The sequence below is a fragment of the Crotalus tigris genome, unplaced genomic scaffold (assembly GCF_016545835.1).
Source record: "Crotalus tigris isolate CLP2741 ecotype Arizona unplaced genomic scaffold, ASM1654583v1 scf7180000024119.3904262, whole genome shotgun sequence".
NCBI lineage: Eukaryota > Metazoa > Chordata > Lepidosauria > Squamata > Viperidae > Crotalus > Crotalus tigris.
The window spans coordinates 431299-446839 of record NW_024100396.1 but is presented as its reverse complement, the minus strand read 5'-3'; positions in this window follow the sequence as shown (position 1 = coordinate 446839).

Sequence of the window (15541 nt, the reverse complement as noted above, 5' to 3'; positions counted from 1 at the left end):
CCACTACCCACTCCCAGCAATTTCCTGTAGCCACAATCTGTAGCTACAGATATTCCTTATTTTTATTTATTTTATTTATGAGACTTATATACCGCTTTAAGTGCAAGCACTCTCTAAGCGGTGTACACCAGTAAGCAATGTATATATATATATATATTTACATTGCCCCCAACAATCTGGGTCCTCATTATACCTACCCCGGAAGGATGGAAGGCTGAGTCAGCCTTGAGCCGGTGAGATTTGAACCGCTGACCTGCTGAACACAGTCAGCTAAAGTGGCCTGCAGTACTGCACTCTAACTGCTGCGCCATTTGCTCAGCAACTGTTTAAAGTTTCAATGGCACCAAAAAAAAGGTGATTTACCACCAGGCCTCCCTTTTACAATGTCACAGCATCCCCACACTCACATGGTCCAAGTTTGGGACCTTGGCAATTGACATGGATTTACAATGATTTCAGCGTCCTGGGGTCACATGATCGCCATCTGCGGCCTTCCCAGCCAGCTTCCAACCATGGGGGAACTCAATGGGGTAACCCAGGTTGCCTTGACAATCACATGGTTAGCTTAACCACTGCAATACTTCCCTTAACAATCATGGCAGAAAACGTGGTTAAAATCAAACACACCTCAGCTGCTTTGCTTAGCAACCATTTTGGCTGTGGTTGAAAAGTAAATCCAGCAAGATCATTAGAACATGGATCCCCGACCCCAACTGGGCCACAGGATGCTAGCAACCGGGCCGCACAAACAAGCAAAGCCCCATCTGTGGGATGCAGGCAGCATACAAAACTACACACCCTCCGGTCCTCAGAAAAACCTTTCTCTAAGGAACCGGTCCCTGGTGCCCAAAAGGACACTGCATTAGGACACTGTCTTGTGGAAAAGAGGACGTTCAGTGAGTCCCACTCTAAGATCTAGCTACTAAATTCGTGTTTGCCAACCTTGGCAACTTTAAGACCTGTGGACTTCAACTCCCAGAATTCCCCAGCCAGCTTGAAGTCCGCAGGTCTGAAAGTTGCCAAGGTTAAGAAACACTACACTAGTGCAGGGGTTCTCAACCTTGGCAACTTTAAGACTTGTGGACTTCAACTCCCAGAATTCCTCAGCCAGCAAAGCTGGCTGAGGAATTCTGGGAATTGAAGTTCACAAGTCTTAAAGTTGCCAAGGTTGAGAACCCCTGCACTAGAGGATGAAGATAGCATGGTGGGTGAGAATGGAAGCTGCCAAGTTCTCGAAGGACACTAACCAAGCTTTGCTATCCATCTCCATCTCCATCTGTCCGTCCATCCATCCATCCACCCTCTGTCTATCATATAAAATAATAGTTGACCAGAACCAAAGCCAAACCAATACAGGCCAAATCAAAACAAAACGAGGCAAATGAAGGTGCCACGATTACCCTATTCCCCCCAAGCCTGGGAGAACAATCAGTTCTTCAACAGTTTTTTGAATGAACTGAAGAAGCTTCTTGGATGGGAAGCGAAACATCTTCAAAGAAAAACAAGGAAGTCCAGTTGCCTCGTGAAAAAGCATCTTTTGAGTTTTCGGAATGACATAAGGGCGGAAGCCACCCAATTATCGGGGGGAAGATCATTTCGGAGGGCAGTAGGCCCACTTCCTGGGTCCTGCAAGATGACATTATTTTAATTGATTGGACCTGGAGCACATGCCCACTCAACTGACTGTGATGGACAAAGAGAACTGGATAGTGTTCCCTGGCACCTCGTATAGGTACGCGCAGATGACAGGGTCTCTGGCAACCAAATCAGTTTTAGTGTGACCAAAAGACCAGCTGAAATTGGTTCAGAAAGTATCATTCAGATGTATCTTAAATTTATTTATTTTATTTATTTATTTATTAAAATTTATAGACCGCCCCACTCCCGCAGGACTCCGGGCAGTTTACAATAAAAACACAACATAACTTGACAAACAAACAATACAATAACATTCATCCAGGGGTCAGGTTTTATAAACCCCAGGCCTGCCGGAAAAGCCAGGTCTTAAGCGGCTTGCGGAAAACCAACAGGGTGGGAGCAGTCCTAATCTCTGGGGGGAGCTGGTTCCAAGTCGTGGGCGCCGTCACAGAGAAAGCCCTCCCCCGCGGCCCCGCCAAATGGCACTGCTTGGCCAACGGGACCTGAAGGAGGCCCAGCCTGTGGGATCTAACCGGACGAAGGGAACTATGAGGTAGTAGCCGGTCTCGCAAATAGCCTGGCCCTGAGCCATATAGAGCTTTAAAGGTAATGACCAACACCTTGAATTGGACCCGGAGACCAATAGGCAACCAGTGCAGCTCACGGAGGATAGGTGTAACGTGGGTGTACCGAGAAGCACCCACTATCACCCGTGCGGCTGCATTCTGGACCAACTGTAGTCTCCGAATACTATTCAAGGGTAGCCCCATGTAGAGCGCATTGCAGTAGTCCAGACATGAGGTGACAAGGGTAGAATGACAATGACAATTGCCATTCTACCACCGCTTGGGACAGATGAAGAGGAGGGACAGATTGCATCCAGCTTTGGGCACCACGATATAAAAAAGATGTTGAGACTCTAGAATGAGTGCAGAGAAGAACAATAAAGATGATTAGGGGACTGGAGGGTAAAATATATGAAGAACGGTGGCAGGGATTGGGTATCTCCAGGGGTAGGCAACCTGGGCATAGCTGACTCAGGAATTCTGGGAGTTGAAGTCCATGAGTCATAAAAGAGCCAAAGTTGCCTACCCCTGCTCTAGGGGTGACAGGACAGCAGTCTTCCAACATTTGAGTCACTGCCAAAAAGAAGAGGGAGTCATCCTATTTTTCAGAGCACATGAAGGCAGGACAAGAAGCAACGCATAGAAACTAACCAAGGAGAGAAGCAACCTAGAACTAAGGAGAAACTTCCTGACAGTCAGAACAATTAACCAGTAGAACCACCTGCCTCCAGAAGCTGTGAATGCTCCAACACTGGAAGTTTTTAAGGAGAGAATGGACAACAGTTTGTCTGAAATATTATAGGGTTTCCTGCCTAAGCAAGGGATTGGACTAGAAGACCTCCAAGGTCCCTTCCAATTCTGTTATTCTATTCTATTCTATTCTATTCTATTCTAGTCTAGTCTAGTCTAGTCTAGTCTAGTCTAGTCTAGTCTAGTCTAGTCTAGTCTAGTCTAGTCCTAATTCTTATTCTTATTCTATTCTATTCTATTCCTAATTCTTATTCTTATTCTTATTTCTATTCTATTCTATTCTATTCCATTCCATTCCATTCCATTCCATTATTCTATTCTATTCTATTCTATTCTATTCTATTCTATTCTATTCTATTCTATTCTATTCTATTCCATTCCACTCCACTCCACTCTATACTCTACTCTACTCTACTCTTCTAATGTCCCAGTCAAGACAGTTCCCTTCTTCATGAATCTGCCTTTACATTTATCCCCCTACACTTCTCCTCTTCGTCCCCCCCTCCCCATTTCCCATACAAGAAGTGGATTATTCACCCTTGGCATAAATCTGAGACAGCGGACGTACAGAGCAAGTCGGCTCATTTAGTCCTGAGTTCTGCAAGACGCAGACAGAAGCAGATGACGCTGCAATCTTCCTTCAGTCCACCCTAGTTTGGAAACATGTTCTTCAGTTGCTAGAAAACATCTGGTTTTGAGTGATCTGGGCAGCCGCTGAGTCAGGCTTTGGAAGCCAGAAGTCACAGACGACGGGAAATTATTATCAGCCCTCGACGATGAATCTGCAGCAGTCTGGAGAAAGGAAGTGTAGATCTTAATCTTCTGCAGAAGATCAGAGCTTGACAAGATGACTCAGGCAACCAGGGAATCTGCTCTCTAAAAGGGAAAGGGCCCTAGGAGGAAAAGGCAATGCAAGTACTCCACAGTTGGTTTTGTTACAACAGCACTGGAAAAAAAAATTGACTTAGGACCATTTTTCACAGTAATGACCTTTGTAGCACGCACACAAACCCATGATCACGTGATCAAAATTCGGACCCTTATTTATTTATTTATTTATTTTATGAGACTTATATACCGCTTTAAGTGCAAGCACTCTCTAAGCGGTGTACACCAGTAAGCAATGTATATATATAGTTACATTTCCCCCAACAATCTGGGTCCTCATTTTACCTACCCCGGAAGGATGGAAGGCTGAGTCAACCTTGAGCCGGTGAGATTTGAACCGCTGACCTGCTGAACACAGTCAGCTAAAGTGGCCTGCAGTCCTGCACTCTAACTGCTGCGCCACCTCGGCTCTTTTGGCAACTGGTTCATATTTATGACCGTTGCTGTGTCCCTGGATCAGGCGATCCCCTTTGGCGACCTTATGACAAGCAAAGTCAAGGGAAAAGCCGGATTCACTTAACAACCGTGTTGCTCGTTTAATAACTGCCGTGATTCACTTAACAACTGTGGCAAGAAAGGTCATAATATGGGGCAAAACTCACCTAACAGCTCTCTCACTTAGCAGAGATTTCGAGCCGTAAGTCAAGGACTGCCTGTAGTCGGGGGGAAAAGAAGACACAGTTTGAAAGATGGCTCTGCGTTAAATACCTGGGATCTGCAGAGTGAGCAAAGACTGGTAGGAGAACTGAGGAGACCAGCAGAAATTCTCAGTTCTTCCTCTCCTTGTGTAGGCAGCCATTTTGTCCTAGCGGTTAAAGGCAATCTAGCACCAGGCCCATCGAATCACAGAGCTATGCAGCTGGAAGGGACCTCAAGGGTCATCTAGTCTAGAGTTCCCCAATCATCACGATGTAAAAAAGATGTTGAGACTCTAGAAAGAGTGCAGAGAAGAGCAACAAAGATGATCAGGGGACTGAGGCTAAAGCATATAAGGAACGGCTGCTGGAATTGGGTATGTCTAGTTTAATGAAGAGAAGGACGAGGGGGGACATGATAGCAGGGTTCCAGTATCTCAGGGGCTGCCCCAAAGAAGAGGGAGTCAAGCTATTTTCTAAAGCGCCTGAAGGCAGGACAAGAAGTAACAGATGGAAACTAATCAAGGACAGAAACAACCTAGAACTAAGGAGAAACTTCCTGACAGTTAGAACAATTAACCAGTGGAACAACCTGCCTCCAGAAGCGATGAATGCTCCAACACTGGAAGTTTTTAAGAAGAAACTGGACAGCCATTTGTCCAAAATGGTATAGGGTTTCCTGCCTAAGCAGAGGGTTGGACTAGATGACCTCCAAGATCCCTTCCAACTTTATTATTATTATTATTATTATTATTATTATTATTATTATTATTATTATTATTATCCTTTCCAGCTTTGGGAATCGGCAGGAGTGGGAAAAGGAGATGGTTGGCAGTTGAGCCCAAAATTTCTGTTACTAAGTGAGAAAGTTGTTAAGTGAGTTTTGGCCCACTTTTTGACCTTTTTTGCCACAGTTGTTAAGTGAACCCGTGCAGTTAAGTTAGTAACACAACAGATTTGTTAAACAAATCTGGCTTCCTCATTGACTTTGCTCGTCAGAACATAATGAAAAGCGATCCTATGACCCCAGGATACTGCAAACCGTCATAAGTACAAGTCAGTTGCCAAGCATCTGAATTTTGATCACACGACCAGGGCGACGCTACAAGGGTCATAAATGTGAAAAACAGTCATGAGTCACTTTTTTCAGTGTCGTTGGTAACTTCGAACAATCAAGGAAGTGTTGTCAGTTGAGAACTACCCGTGAATTTTTAACGTACTTTCCGCATTTCCTTGCATTACAGATGCATTCCACCAGGTGCTGGTTCATAACATTGGCCGGGCCTGAGGTAAAAAAAAAAAAAAAAATTAGGATAAAACACCAGGGAAGGGATTTTATAAAATAAATCGTGTTTTATTTTTACATTGTTTATAACCTTTTTTTTTACATCCTCATTCAGCTTTTAATGGAGCTGTTGTAAATGAAGGACTATCTGTATGAAATACAAAATCTAAAATAGTATATGCCTGGCCTATGTTTATATTGCAGATATCACTCTAATCTTAGTAATAACTGAACGGAAAGTAAAGGGAAGAGGGAACTCAGGACATGGCACTCGTCCGTCAACACCCAGCATGATACTAGAGCAGGGGAAGGATTAATCTCATACCCACGAAACCTCAATATCATAGGGTGTGTACACACGGCTGGACCTTAGCTATTAATAGCTGCGATAAGCTGTGGCCAAGACATTCTGGGTGCAGCCCGAAGAAGGCATTTTAGAGGAAATTTTCATCAGCAGCCAAACTCCAGCAGCAGCTGTTGCTGATGCTGCCCTGGCTGGAAGAGACACATGTGGCCGGCAACACAACAGGAAACTGAGGCAATGGAAACAGTCCCACCGAGGCAAATGAAGCGACACCCAAAGGCAGACGGGGCCCACCCAGCTGAGCTCAGCACCACATCGGAGCAGTGGGTGAAGCTGAGAAAAATAAAACCCACCCTCCACGCCAAACTCTCTCACCCCTTCCGAAGTGTTTCTCAATCTTGGCAACTTGAAGATGGCCATGGCCGGCTGGGGAATTCTGGGAGTTGAAGTCCACGCATCTTAAAATTGCCAAGATCGAGAAATCTGCTTATTGCCAGGGCATGCATCTTGGCAGAAATAATTTCCAGCCTGGAAATAAAAGAGAAATTTCCTGACAGTGAGCAAGTAATCAGTGGAACAGCTTGCCTTCAGAAGTTGGGGGGGGGGGGCCTCCATCACTGGAAGATTTTAAGGACAACGATTTATCTGGAATGGGATAGGATCCCCTGCCTGAGCAAGGGGTTGGACTAGAAGACCTCCAAGGTCCCTTCCCACTCTGTTATTCGGTACAGTGTTTCTCAACCTTGACAATTTTAAGGCATGTGGACTTCAACTCCCAGAATTCCACAGCCAGCAATGCTGGCTGTGGAATTCTGGGAGTTGAAGTCCACATGCCTTAAAATTGTCAAGGTTGAGAAACACTGGGTTAGAATCTTAGAAGCAGATGGGGAAATGTCTTGCAACTCCAGGTTATAGGCAGGGCAGGCTGTGGATAACAGAAATATTTTGCTTAGCAACATAAATTTTGGGCTCAGTTGTGGTCATAAGGGGAGGACTACCTATATAGGGAGAAGAAAACGGAATAGAGATCAGACTTAGCCCAGTGTCCATCAGAAAGCAGAGGGCGTGGCATGTAAGTCCTCCTCTTTGCTTTCTGATTGGTTTTTGCTGCCACCGTCTGGACAAAAATGGACATACAGCTGAGCGTCCTTCCCCAGTGTAAAGAAAATGGCCTTCAACTACCTCATCAGAATAACTTTCTCAAATCCCAGATTTGAATTTTGTTTTTGAATCGTGCCCGTACAACATATGGGTAGTTAAAGCAGATGAGAAAGGGAGGGTAGCATTCCACAGCCCTTTTTTGCATTTCCAAATTAGGATCAATCCATTATCAACCCACCAGTTGGGGGGGGGGGTGCTCCATCACTTTAGGCTTTTAAGAAGACATCGGACCACGTTTTATCAGAACTGGTATAGAGTTTCCTGCCTGAGCAGGGGTTGGTTTAGAAGACCTCCAAGGTCCCTTCCCACTCTCTTATTCTGTTTAATCGGTTTCCGTTTATTTTGTTTATTACAAACATTAAACATAGATGGTCTTAAATTCCTGTGGGATCCGTTGCAAGGCCATGACTAAGAATTCCATAGAATCTTAAAAGAAAGCTGAAAGCAGTGTTTCTCAGCTTTGGGAATTTTAAGACATGTGGACTTCAATTCCCAGAATTCCCCAGCCACCTGATTGGGGAATTCTGGGTGCTGAAGTCCACACATCTTAATATTGCCAAGGCTGAGAAACACTGCCTTAAAGACAAGCTGCCCCAAATTATTCATTTCTATTTATCCAACATTCTTTGCTTATACCAGGGGTAGACAACCTTGCCTCTTTTATGACTCGTGGACTTCAACTCCCAGAATTCCTGAACAGCCATGCTGAGGGGAAAGGGAGAGGTTTCCATGCTGAGCCATGCTGACTCAGGAATTCTGGGAGTTGAAGTCCTTGAGTCATAAAAGAGCCCAGTTGCCTATCCCTGAGCTAGTCCATTAGTCTATTGCTCTCACCATTAGGAAATTTCTCCTTCGTTCTAGAACAGCGGTTCTCAACCTATGGGTCGCGACCCCATTTGGGGTCGATCGACCTCTTTTGTGGGGTCGCCAAACGCGGCGATCCGCCATTTTGTCCCCTCCGGGGGCGCGCCGCGCCTCCGGGGGGGCGGTGCCGCGCACGCGCGCTGCGCGTGGGGGCGGCGGCGCGCCTCCGGGGGGCGCCACCGCGCATGCGCGCCGCACGTGGGGGTGGCGCCGCGCACGCGCGCCGCGCGGGGGGGCGCCGCGCATGCACGCCGCGCGCGGGGGCCCCGCCACGCATGCACGCCGCGCGCGGGGGCCCCGCCCCCATGTGTGGCCGTGCCGCGCATGCGCACAACGTTTGTGTGACGGGGGTCGCCGTCACACAAACGTTGAGAACCGCTGTTCTAGAAGCAACCTAGCACTGAGGAGAAATTTCCTGACAGAACAATTAAGCAGTGGGACAACTTGCCTCCAAAAGTTGTGGGTGCTCCATCACTGGAGGCTTTTAAGAAGAGACAGGACAGCCACTTGTCTGAAATGGTCTAAGCTGGGGGTAGGCAACCTTGGCCCTTTTATGACTCGTGGACTTCAACTCCCAGAATTACTGAGCCAGAATGGCTCAGCATGGAAACCTCTCCCTTTCCTCTCAGCATGGCTGGCTCAGGAATTCTGGGAGTTGAAGTCCACGAGTCATAAAAGAGCCAAGGTTGCCTATTCTTGGCTTATACTTTCAGCTGCTGTTCTGGGTTTAATTTTATGGGTTTCCACCAGCTTTCAAAGCCCCCTGGGGAAGAGGGGAAAAAAAGATATTTGAAAGGCAGCACATGCTTTTTAAAAATTTAAAGAAGAATCAAGACGTGCTAATTTTGTCCCTCCTTCTCACGTCTGCCTCCCTCTCTCTTTTGTTCTCTGCCATCTTCCATCGTGGATTGCTGGATGGCAGATTCCAGAGCTGCCAACTGCCACTCCGTCAAAAGACATTGGGTGGATGGAGGCCAAGGAGTATTTTAAAAGGGAGGAAGACATCGGGCAGATTAAAAAAACCCCTTTCTTAGCAGGGAAAGGAGCAGAAGAGGCGCAAGAGAAGAATGCTGTGGCACTGAAATTCCAGCTGTGCCGCTTTTGAGTGGCATGAAATATTAGGAAGGGGGGGAAAGACAGAACGATGAGAGGGAGGGAGGGAGAATTCTTTATTCTCATAATAACCCTAGAAGTTAGCTTCAGCCAGTACAAGTAGTCCTCGATTTACAATGACTGTTGGAAGTTACGACAGTGAAAAAAGTGACTTACGACCAGTTTTCATACCATCACTGCAGAATCTCCCTGGCCACATGATCAAATTCAGCTGCTTGGCACTTAGTATTTATTTGGCATCTGGTATCTCATACATGAACTAGCTACATACATGCTAAACAAACTTACAACAGTTCATTTAGTGAATTGCACAACAGCCTGTCCTCCTTTAACCTGAAGGACTATCTATTTTATTATTATGATGGCCTGTTAGGTTAACCGTGAGGTGAAAATGGAGGCTTAGAAAGCCCCACCAGAGATTTGTAAATTCACTCTGAAGGGTAGGTGTTGCGTTGATCCATAAATTGGATTAGATGGGTGTCCAAATCCCTGTCAATTCCCTAATCCCAATCCATGCCTTTTCTTGAAAATTTGAGAATGCAGCTTTTCAGCCTAAGTCAGTGTTTCTCAACCGTGGCCCTCTGAAGATGTGCGGACGTCAACTCCCAGAATTCCCCAGCCAGCAGTCCACACATCTTCAAGTGGCTGAGGTTGAGAAGTACACGTAGTCCAAATTTTGAGCCCAAATTCTGAGCCCAAAATTTTCATTGCTAAGCAAGGCAGTTGTTAAGGGAGTTTTGCGAGCTTTTTTGCCACCGTTTTTAAACTAATCACCACCATCAGGAGATGCAGGATGCAAAAAAGAGATTTTTCAAAATTTCTCATGGACGGTCCCCTCATAAGATGGTGTGATGGAGACCAGGCAGGGTGGTTTTCATAAAGCAGGGATCTTCAAACTTGGCCCTTTTATGACTTATGACACATGCCTGGCTGAGGAATTCTGGGAGTTGAAGTCCACAAGTCATAAAAGGGCCACGTTTGAAAACCCCTGTCTTAAATCTAACAAATAAAATGGAGGCTGGCTGAGGAATTCTGGGAGTTGAAGTCCACAAGTCATCAAAGGGCCAAGTTTGAAGACCCCTGTCTTAAATCTAACAAACAAAATGGAGGCTGGCTGAGGAATTCTGGGAGTTGAAGTCCACAAGTCATCAAAGGGCCAAGTTTGAAGACCCCTGTCTTAAACCTAACAAACAAAATGGAGGCTGGCTGAGGAATTCTGGGAGTTGACGTCCACAAGTCATCAAAGGGCCAAGTTTGAAGACCCCTGTCATAAAGAGTTTCGAAAATTGGTAGAAGCTGCCATGATCACTGAGGCCGTGAAAGCTTCTTACACAATACATCTCCAGCATCAGAGGAAGTAAGCGCCACCATCCCAGCATCTGAGGTCAAAAGCTGGAGGAGTATTTTAGAGTTTCCATTCCCCTAGTGAGCTTTCTATAGGTGATCTATGGGCTTTGCTCATTGCTTCCTATCAGACAAAGGCCAAATAGAAGTAGTCCTCAGCTTATCACCAGGATTTCCCTTGCTAAGCAAGGCTGTTGTTAAGTGAGTCACTTTTTTGGCCACAGCTATTAAGTGACTCACTGCAGGTGTCAATGGAATCGTGCTTGTATGCTGCAAACTTTGTAAATAGATGCTAGTTATCAAATGCCCAAATTTTGATCACTTATCTGTGGGTCGTAAGTGTGAAAACTAATCATAAGTCACCTTTTTACTGCTACTGTAACTTTGGTCACTAAACAAGGGGTTGTTCGTCAAGATCTACCTGTATTTTTGTGCCTTTGAGACCATTTTTTGGTTCCTGGTGACTGCCAGGATGAGTCCCTGCTGTTTCTTTAGCAAGATGTTTCAGAAGTGGTTTGCCGTTGCTTTCTTCCTAGGACACAGAGAGAGAGAGAGAGGAACTGGACCAAGGTCTCCCAGCTGGCTTTATGTGTAAGGCTGTACTAGAACTCACAGCCTTTGGTTTCCAGCCTGGTGCCTTTAACCACTAGACCAGGGGTAGGCTACCTTGGCTCTTTTATGACTCATGGACTTCAACTCCCAGAATTCCTGAGCCAGCATGACTCAGCATGGAAACCTCTCCCTTTCCCCTCAGCATGGCTGGCTCAGGAATTCTGGGAGTTGAAGTTCACGAGTCATAAAAGAGCCAAGGTGGCCTACCCCTGCACTAGACCTAACTGGAGGTCTTCCAGTCCCAGGGTTTCCAACCCCCAGTCCGTGGACCAGCACCGGGCTACGGCATGCCAGCAACTGGGCCGTGCAAAAAAGGGAAGCCCCCTCCTCAGGATGCAGGCAGCATGGAAAACCCTGCACCCTCCGATCTGCAGAAAAACCTTTCTCCATGGAACCGGTCCCTGGTGCCCAAAAAGTTTGGGGCCGCTTTTCTAGTTCAGCCCCCTGCTCAAGCAGGAAACCCTATATCAGTGATGGCGAACCTTTTAGAGACCGAGTGCCCAAAAACTGGCTCCGCCCTCACTCCACCTCCCTGGTCCGCCCCTGCTCTGCCCCCCCATCCCCCGTCTCACCTGCCCACAGGACTACTCACTGCCTCCAGGGCCCGCCATAGATCGCCCAGGCAGCCCAGCAGCGCTATGGCGGTCACACCCTCTGCCCGCGTCCTGCAGCATCAACTGTATGATAGGGTGTGAAGGCAGAGTCTTGTCTACGCTGCCTGACTGCCATGTCCTTGGCTACGCTGCTCTACGTGGGCCACGCTCAAGAGTGACTCTCCTTCAGCGGGGCTGCTGGAGAGGAGGGGGTCACGGGGGAGGCAAGGCTGGGGCAACGGCATACAAGAGCCGAGGTGGCGCAGCAGTTAGAGTGCAGTACTGCAGACCACTTTAGCTGAATGTGTTCAGCAGGTCAGCGGTTCAAATCTCACCGGCTCAAGGTTGACTCAGCCTTCCATCCTTCCGGGGTAGGTAAAATGAGGACCCAGATTGTTTGGGGCAATGTAAATATATATATATATATATACATTGCTTACTGGTGTACACCGCTTAGAGAGTGCTTGCACTTAAAGCGGTATATAAGTCTCATAAATAAATAAATAACTGTGTTCCCATTGAGAGGGCTCCGAGTGCTGCCTCTGGCACCCGTGCCATAGGTTCGCCACCACTGCCCTATATCATTTCACAGAGAAATGGTTGTCCAATCACTTCTTTAAAACCTGACCAGGATTGCTTGTAAGTCACTTTTTCAAACAATCTCTAAAAAGGAATGGTTGTAAGTCAAGAGATACCTGTACATTTTTCAAGGGGTACGTTTCCTGGCATCCTCTTTCCAAATTATTGCTCTCCGAGATTTGCGTTTTGGAAAGGGGGTCGGTGAAATGGCCTTGAAGCAAATTTGCATCAAGACGCCCAACATTTCAATGAGTTACCAACGTCTGACAGCAGAGGGAGAGAAAATGCTGTGACATTAAGGCCCTACGGTACTTAACACTCGTCCCCTGGAGTGCCTGTTCTGAATACACAGAGCCAGGCACATGGTTTCCACTGTACGTGTACAAATAGTTCTGTTTGCTCCTGTCCTCCGGTCTGGATTGTCGAGTTCTCCTGACCCTTGCCCAGTTCTCGTCCTCCTTTCGTAATTTATGGGATTAAAGCTGACACCACTCACACTGTCCCAGCGAAGGAGGCATCAGAAGGCAGGACAAGAAACAATGGATGGAAATTAATCAAGGAGAAAAGCAACCTGGAATTAAGGAAGAACTTCCTGACAGTGAGAACAATTAACCAGTGGAACAGCTTGCCTTCAGAAGTTGTGGGTGCTTCAACATTGTTGTTGTTAATTGCGAAGTTGTGTCCGACCCATCACGAACCCATGGACAACGTTCCTCCAGGTCGTCTTGTCCTCTACCATCTTCTGGAGTTCATTTAAGTTCACGCCTACTGCTTCAGTGACTCCATCCAGCCACTTCCTTCTCTGTCGTCCCCTTCTTCTATTGCCCTCAATCTTTCCCAGCATTAGGCTCTTCTCCAGTGAGTCCTTCCTTCTCATTAGGTGGCCAAAGTATTTGAGTTTCAACTTCAGGATCTGGCCTTCTAAGGATCAGTCAGGGTTGATCTCCTCTAGGACTGACTGGTTTGATCGCCTTGCAGTCCAGGGGACTCGCAGGAGTCTTCTCCAGCACCAGAGTTCAAAGGCCTCAATTCTTTGACGCTCAGCCTTTCTTATGGTCCAACTTTCACAGCCATACATTGTAACTGGGAAAACCATGGCCTGGACTATACGCACTTGTGTTGGCAGGGTGATGTCTCTGCTGCTTCAACATTAGAGATTTTAAGAAGAGATTGGACAGCCACTTGTCTGGAATGGTGCAGGGTCTGCTGCTTGAGCAGGGGGTGGACTAGAAGACCTCCAAGATCCCTTCCAGCTCTATTCTGATTGAGGCTTTGCAATCTTCTCGCCTTCCCTTTGCTGTTGGTTCGGTGGCTTCTGTTGAAGCATAGAAAACAGCAATGGCTTAACCTGTTCCAGGCAGACACAGGGGTCAGCCTCTTTGATCCCCTGCGACCCGGTGACCTGTGGCCTCTGCCTTCATGGCATGCTGCTGGTGAAAAACTAGCGAGCAGCTGGGGCATTTCATCCTGGAAGGCTGAAAACACCCTCCTGTTCTTTGTGGCTTTGGGCACTAGGGAGACACGCAGGCATACACCTGCAGTGCTCATTGGGGAATATGGGGTACAGCCATGGGGCCAATCCCCACCAATGCTTTTAATGGAATGGACTTGCTCCAAATCTACTTTTTCCAACAGAACAATGAGGATTTGCTGAAATGAGCCATAGGATCAGATACGATACTATCTGTAGGAGGTGTAGATCCAGTGTTTCCCAACCTTGGCTGCTTGAAGATGTGCGGACTTCAACTCCCAGAATTCCCCAGCCAGCAAAGAATTCTGGGAGTTGAAGTCCACCCATCTTCCAGCAGCCAAGGTTGTGTCTTATCTACTGATAATCTACCTTATCTACTGATAATTCTTGTTGGAAGTCCGCTTGGATAACGTTATAATTTTGCTTAGGCATTAAGTGTCGTTGAAACAAATTGCTTCTGGGAAGAATCAGGATTGTTCTCTCCCTAATGAGGAGAAGGACTAGGTCAGTGGTTCTCAACCTGTGGGTCAGGACCCCATTTGGGGTCAAACGACCATTTCACGGGGGTCGCCAAACAATGCAGTCCGCCATTTTTTTCCCCCTTTTCCTTAGCTGTGCTACTCCCTTTTATTCTGTTGGCTTTTGAAAGCCAATAGAATAGACTCTCTTGAATAGAGTCTAATTCTATTGGCTTTCAAAAGCCAATAGGAATTGTCCAGGCTGTCTCTGCCCTGCTGAGCCCGCCAAAAGTCCCATTCTGCAAACGGTGCTGCACCCGTTGAGTAGTCCTCGACTTACGACTGGTTGAGTAGTCCTCGACTTACGACTGGTTGGGGGTCATGGCATTAAAAAGGTTGAGAACCACTGGACTAGAGGGAATAGTCTTAGTACTCGAGGGGCTCTCACAGAGAAGAGGGGGTCCCCAAACTTTCCATTCCACGGACTGGCAGCAACAGCGGCAGTAGAGGTGATTTTGCAAGTGCAAATGAAGTTTTCTGCACTCGCCATTGCTTGCATGGCCCGGTTCCCAATGGGTCACAGACCGGTACTGGTTTGTGGCTCGGCTGCTGGCGACCCCTGGTCCAAAGCAACTGAGGGCAGAATAAGGTGGGAGACCATTAAAGATACAGCCGACTAGAACTAAGGAGAAATTTCCTGACAGTGAGAACAATGAACCAATGAACCTCCAGAAGGTGGGGGTGCTCCATCACTGGAGGTTTTCAAGAAGAAATTGGACAACCATTTATGTGAAATGGCATAGGGCAGGAGTAGGCCACCTTGGCTCTTTTATGACTCGTGGACTTCAACTCCCAGAATCCCTGAGCCAGCCATGCTGAGGGGAAAGGGAGAGGTTTCCATGCTGAGTGATGCTGGCTGAGGAATTCTGGGAGTTGAAGTCCACGAATCATAAAAGAGCCAAGGTTGCCTACCCCGGGCATAGGGTCTCCTACTTGAGCAGGGGGTTGGAGTAGAAGACCTCCAAGGTCCTTTTCAACTCTTATTAGTCTGTGTTGTAGGCAGTGCTTTTTTTGTAAAAAAAAAAAAAAAAAAAGTGCCGGAACTCACACATGTCATACAACCCGCCTTGCCTACCCTACAAAATTACATCCAAAAAAGGTGCTGGAACTCCGTTCTAGGCGTTAAAAGCCGCCCATCTTAAAACCAAACTCTGGGCAACTCACAACCCAACCATAAAAAGCACAATAAAAGTAGCAATATACAGCGGGGAGGGGGGAAG